This window comes from Mus pahari, chromosome 12 (assembly GCF_900095145.1).
Source record: "Mus pahari chromosome 12, PAHARI_EIJ_v1.1, whole genome shotgun sequence".
In the NCBI taxonomy this organism is placed as follows: Eukaryota; Metazoa; Chordata; class Mammalia; order Rodentia; family Muridae; genus Mus; species Mus pahari.
Window position 1 is genome coordinate 28,886,699 of NC_034601.1, and position 6,753 is coordinate 28,893,451.

A 6,753-nucleotide genomic window follows, 5' to 3' on the forward strand; every position below is an offset into this window, starting at 1 on the left:
TCTGTAGACCAGGCTGGCCTCAAACTCAGAAATCTGCCTGCCTCTGCCTCCCAAGTTCCGGGATTAAAGGCATGCGCCACCACTGCCACCACCACTGCTGCCACCACTGCCTGGCCAAGTGTGTGCCTTTTAATGAATCATGAATTAATCACTGAATGTTAATTAATAACTAATTAATTAATAATTAAAGATGGTGACTGCCTAACATCCATAGCTTTTTAAAAGGTAATTCTGCTCTTCCCTCAGGAAGTTTAACTACGCAGCTAAGAATGAGAGTGGATACTTTGTGGCAGGCTGGGGACAACCCCTCCCTTCTCTCCAGTGCACTTCACTGACTAAAACTCTAAGAGACACCTAGCTACAATGGGAAGCAGAGGGAGTGTGGTTGTGTGCCAGGGACCAAGGGAGGAGTTGGGTGACCTAGTGGTCTGTGCCCTGGGCAGGCAGGCCAGTGTCACCTGCAAAAGGTCATGCTGTGGATGTTCCCGTAGGACGGGGAGGGGGGGCAGATTAGAGAGGGTGCAGAGGACAAAGGTAGGCAAAGCTTGCCTGGTGTGGGGAACTTGGGCGGATTGCTAGAGTGTGACAATGTGGCCTCAGACAGTACCAGGCGCTGGGAATTCCAGGAGAATGGTGGAATCTGGCAAGGCCGCAGTGGGTGAAGTCCTGTGGGGGGAGGGGGGCAAGGGTTTGCTTGGGCAGGGAGAGGTTAGAAGTGGGAAAAGACTGGCGAGGGCTGAGCTGGGGGAGATGGAGATAGCCTTGGCCTTGGCCATGGCGGGTATGGAAAGGAAGAATGAAGGAGTGGATAGGATAGGAGAGGCTGGAGAATGAGGGAGCCAGGTAAGAAAGTGGGAAGCTTGGGTGGGTAGGGGAGCAGGGCAGGGGAGGATAAAGGGAACTTTCGGGATAGCATTTGAAATGTAAATAAAGAAAATATCTAATAAAAAAAAAGGGCTGGTGAGATGGCTCAGTGGTTAAGAACACCAGCTGATCTTCCGAAGGTCCTGAGTTCACATCCCAGCAACCACATGGTATTTCACAACCATCCGTAATGAAATTTGATGCCCTCTTCTGGAGTGTCTGAAGGCAGCTACAGTGAACTCACTGCTCATAAATAAATAAATAATAATAATAATAAAAAGAAACTGGGAAGCAAGATGAACATTCTGGTATATAATGGTGGCAGGACAGGTAGAGAAGCCTTTTTTTTTTTTTTTTTTTGGATTTTAGAAACAGGGTTTCTCTGTGTAGACTTGGCTGTCCTGGAACTCACTTTGTAGACCAGGCTGGCCTCAAACTCAAATCTGCCTGCCTCTGCCTCCCAAGTGCTGGGATTAAAGGCATGCGCCACCACGCCCAGCTGAGAAGCCATTTTTTAATTTTTTTAATTTTTTTTTTTTTTTTACTTACACTAGGGAAGAAATAAAACACCCACACCAAAAGAAAAAAAATAATATTTGGCCAACCACAATGAAATATACATTCATTTACGAGAGAGAGAGAGAGAGAGAGAGAGAGAGAGAGAGAGAAGAGAGAAAAAACAGAAACAGTTTGGCCGAAGCTATTAAGATAGTTCTTAAAAACTGTGATAAGGACGCTAAAGTGTAGCTCTTTACAGCTGCTGGCTGCTGGCAGGAAGGACCCAGTTTTTTTAAGGGGCTGTCCACTGGGCGTTGGACCATGCTCCAGTGAGCATATGGGCAACACAAATTGTACTTGCTGTGTTTTGGGGGGTGGGTGGGAGCAGGCTTGGGGCACAGGGATGCGGGGCGGGCCTGGGAAGAAAAGGAGTGGAGTGTGATCCATGTGCATTGCATGAAATTCCCAAACAATTAATAATATTGTGTCAAGGGGAGGGGGCGGAATAAAAACAAACACAAACAAACTCCAAAAGCAATGTTTAGCCAAGTCCCAGGGAGATGTACATTCATTAAAAGGATCTCTGTGCTGGAACTGAGGGAGCAAACATCCTCTTGGTCTACTGAGGATGCCTCATAAATATTTGTGCGCCGAATTAAGTGAGCCAATTGAAAGCTGGCAGGGAGATGTCTCCACCCCCGTGGGCCAGCAGGAAGCCTGCATGGCACTGACTTGCTGGCACACAGTGCACATTCTGGTTTGTCATCAGCTCCCCACCCCCCCCAGCTCACGAGGGACTGCCAGGCTGGAGTGTGGCTTGCCCTGGTCAGAGGGTCTGGCTCTGCGGTACCAGTGAGCAAGGCCAGCCATGGAGAGCAGCCAGTTCCCCTGGACCTGCTTCCCCTCCAGCACTCGCCTGCTGGCCACCGCACTTCTTCCCCTTACAACCCAGGGCTTGGGCCCCTCTGAGTTCCTTTACGCCTAGATTCTTTTCCGGAGGGCTGCTGATTCTCCGTCTTTCTCCCTGTTAAAGCAACCCCTAGCCTTCTCCACACCACCACCACATCTCTCTTCATCTGTACTGACGAGGAGTGTTTGGGAATCATGCAAAGATGGCCCGGCACAGACAGAAGGGCCTGAGCGCTCCGGCCTTGACGCCAGCCAGTGAAGCTGGCCTTGACCACTGGGGAAGGGATTTGATTAGTGAAATGTACAGGGAGTCGGGTTTCTGTTGCAGCAGCAGATAGCACCTTCGTGTGACCTTCTCGTGGCAGGTGCCTGAGGGAGGAGAGTTTGGTGTGTGGTGACGTGCCAGTTCCCATTGGGAGCACCTCTCTTTCCTTCCTTTGACCATTAGCGCGGTACAAGGGGGACTTGGGCTCCCATTTCTATTCTGTTACCGCTATTGATCACTTGCCTGTAACCTAGGCCCTTTGGGAGTCCGTAGGAGACTTCGATCAGGGTGTTCCCATATGGAGTCCTTGGCCAGGTGCTTGTTCCGGTCCTTAGAACAATGAGCAACTGCAGCAGCCATGCTGTGGCCTCAGGAAGCTCACCCTGAATTAGTTTCCTCTTGTTCTGCATTGAGATGAGTCCTCTCTGTGGTCTGTGCCTCTCTGTACCTTTTGTCCCTATCAAGGAAGTGCTTGTCCTTCAAGTTTGGTGGGTGGCCCAGGAACTTTACATCTAGTGCTGTAGAACTTCACTGCGTTGAGGAGTATGGCGTGTGAGCCCTGTTAGTTTCCCGCCGCAGAACTCAGCCGTGGTCTTGGGCTCAGGTATCAGGGGGTGAGATGAACTCAAAGCACTTAGGTGAACTGAGATGTGAGGATCTCTGGTCCTTAGATTGGAAGTGCGTGGGGCGAATCGTTCATTCACTTTGGAATGTGACACCTGGGTATTTGGGATGCCCAACACCTGGCAGAGGGCTGGGCCTGAGGTCCCTGGGATAGCAGGAGCTGCTGTGCAGAGGAATTTCTCCATCATGGGTCTCTTCTGTGAGGGCTTAGAATTGGTTTCAGGAGATGGCTCAGAGGTTAGGAGCATACCAAGTCTTCTTGCAGCGTGTATGAGTTCAGTTCCCACCAACAGCATGTGGCTTGCAACTTCCTGTAACTCCAGTTTCAGAAGATCTGAACTCCTGTTGGCACCTGTTCTTGCATGAGTGTGTACAGCGCCCCCCACCCCCACCCCCGTACACATAGCCAAAAATAAAAATCTAAAGGCTTTGTAATCTGATGCTTTTTCTTTCACGGAGATGTGGCTACTGTGATAGTTTCTTGATTTCTGTTTGTTTCTATACCTGGAAGGTCCTAGAGGTCAGACCAGCCTCTGGTCTTGTGGCTTTGGTTTTTTTTTTTTTTTGTTTTTTTTTTCTCTTTCAATATTCATCTGTCCTTGTGCAGAACTAAAATAGCTAGGAGGGAGCTCGAGACAGTAGAGATCTTAGGCTTAGATAGGGAGGGGTCAAGCTCTGCTGGGGTTTTTAACCTTGGGCCACAAGTAAGAAAATGGCTAAGGCTATATTTAGACTATGTCAGAAAGATGGTTCATTTTTAAGGCTGTCCCACTGCTTACATACCTGCCTCTCATTCAAAAGACTGCCACGCCCAGTATGGCCCAGCTGATGGATCTGTGGCACAAGAGTTCTTCTGAGACAATGACAAGATGATACATAGGTCGAGGTATCTCAAAGACCACTGGGCCCATCCCAAAAGCAAGCAGCTGGATGAGAGAAAGGGAAATGAGACTTGTCACCGCCCAGATCTGAGAGAAGGAGACCATCTCCACCCAGATGGGATGGGTGGTGCTAAGAGATCTCTTTTTATTTTAAGATTTATTTTATGTATCCGAGTACACTGTAGCTGTCTTCAGACACACCAGAAGAGGGCATCAGATCCCATTACAGATGGTTGTGAGCCACCAGGTGGTTGCTGGGAATTGAACTCAGGACCTCTGTTAGAGCAGTCAGTGCTCTTAACTGCCGAGCCATCTCTCCTGCGCCCAAGAGATCTCGGTTTGGTCTGAATGGCATTCTGTGGTTATTGCTCTCATTGCAGCTGTAGGGACACTAAGGGGCTCTTCCTCAGAAGAAGACCTGTGGCCGCAGACAGCCTGGCTCCGACCTGATCTTGGGCAGAGTGTAAGGTGGTCCAGACCCACAGGAAGGATTAAAGGGAGATGTCCATGCCTGGTGGTAAGGCTTTGGGATGGACGAGTCCAGACAGGTGCACTTCAGGCAACTGTCCAGCAGTTAGCTCTGGAGTTGGATCAGGGAAGGATTCTGAAACTCTCCAGTTAAGAGAGGAGTGAGCCGAGGAACTCTGCGCCCTTCAGGCTTCCTCCATGCTTTAGGCTACAGCAGAGTGACCCTGTGGAGCCTCAGGGGTTAACCCTTTCCCTTCCTTCTGTCCTGTTTTCTTCCATCATAGCAGGTCCTCTGGGTGTGACTACCTGGAGGCCAGTTGGAAGCCTCAGTTTTGAAATCTAGGCCCAAAATTACATACATACATACATGCATACATATATACACTCTTTCATGTTTATGGAGTGCAGTCTCCAAGGATTTTCACAGTGAAGATCCCAGGGGTTAAACATGTAACAGTAAAAACAAACCAACAAATAGACAGACACCACTAAAACATCAGTTGTTTATAAAACCTAGAAAAAACAGAGACAAAAATAGCCACATGGGTCCAGGAGAGTGCATTTGGCTTTACTTACTGAAAATACTGCATGCTGGGTATGATGCGTCATGCCCACAATCTGAGTGGTCAGGAAATTGAGGCAGGAGGATTGCCTCAAATTTGAGGTCAGCTTGAGTCAGAAAACNCCCCCCCCCCCAGGTTTTTGTTTGTTTGTTTGTTTTTTTTTTTTGGAGACAAGGCACTGGCCTTGAACTCACAGAGATCCACCTGCCCTTGTCTCCCTACTGCTGGGATTATAGGCATCCCATCATATGGCCATCATGTTCAATGCTCTTGACTTTAGTTTTAAAGTTTGCAGTGATTCTAAAGGCCATTGATTAGTCCTAGAAAAGCCACACCCTTGATGGAGGGTGTGCCACACTAGTTTTTTATGCTTCTGCTGATGGTCTGGAGTCTGCCACTGCAGGCTAGGATACTGACTCACCAGGCAGCCAGGGATTAAGTGGCCTGGTATTGGTATCCACCCAGCTACAGAAGGGAGAACAGCTTGGGCTTGCTCTGCTGAGTCTTTTCCTGCTGGGAAAAGCTCAGTTGGTAGAATGCCCTTGAGTTTGTCCCTAGCATTTTATAGACCAGTCTCAGCACTTGGGAGCTGGAGGTGGGCTAACCAGAGATCCAAGGTCATCTTAGACTACATAGTAAGTTCAAAATGTGCCAGGGCTACGTGACCATGCCTACAAATGACACAGCAACCAAGTTAAACAAACAAACAAACAAACAAAAAACCCAAAAAATAAGCAAACAAACAAAACCCAATCTCAGTCCTTCTCAGCACACACATACTCTCCCCTTTCCCTCTTCCTTTTATTCTTTCTTTCTTTATTTATTTAGACAGAATCTCATGTAGCCCTAGTTGACCTCGGACTTGGTATGTAGCTAAGTCTAGTCTTTAACTCCTGGTCCTCTGCCTCCTGCCTCCTGAGTGCAGGGAATGTCACAGAAATTCTCTTATGGTATTTCTTTACTGTATAAACCTCAGTACAGATGAAAATGAGAGTACTTCTGTGTTCTGCCCTTGTTATCCTAGTGCAGGGCAAACTTGAGTTTCTGCCCACTCTTACCTCCCGCCCCTTCCTACCCCACCCCTGTGCAGAGAGTTCATGTGCATGCTAGGCAGGTGTTCTACTGAACTATGCGCTCCCTTGTCCCTTGCCTTTATAGTATAAATGCTTTAGGATTTCTGCTTAGCCTACCTGTTTGAAGTGAGTGATGTGCCGTGTTTTTCATAGGGCTTAGGTTTACCAGATTGTAAGATTATATTATCACAGAATGTAGCATGTATCTCTTAGATATTTCTCCCTTTCTTCTGAGTTATCTTTTTCTTTTTGTAAAATGTATTTCATATGCATTGGTGTGTTGCCTGCATGTATGTGTCTGTGATTCCCCTAGAACTGGAGTTGTAGACAGCTGTAGCTACCACAAGAGTTGCTGGGAAATAAACCCAGGTCCTCTGGAAGAGCAGCCAGCACTCTTAACCGCTGAGGCATCTCTCCAGCCCCTGAATATTTTCTTATGATAGAAGACTTCTGCTGGGTGGTGGCGGCTCATGCCTTTACTCCCAGTACTCAGGAGGCAGAGGCAGAAGGATCTCTGAGTTTGAGGCCAGCCTGGTCTACAAAGAGAGTTCTAGGACATCGAGAGAGAGAGAGAGAGAGAGAGAGAGAGAGAGAGAGAGAGAGAGAGA

The 6,753-nt window shown here is 48.2% G+C and overlaps 1 protein-coding gene across 2 annotated transcripts in view; it reads left to right on the forward strand.

Annotated features, from left to right (window-relative positions):
• The window catches only part of Itgb5 (integrin subunit beta 5), a 118,355-nt gene that overhangs the window by 25,101 nt on the left and 86,501 nt on the right, over window positions 1–6,753 (forward strand). The gene's annotated exons all lie outside the window — the stretch shown is intronic.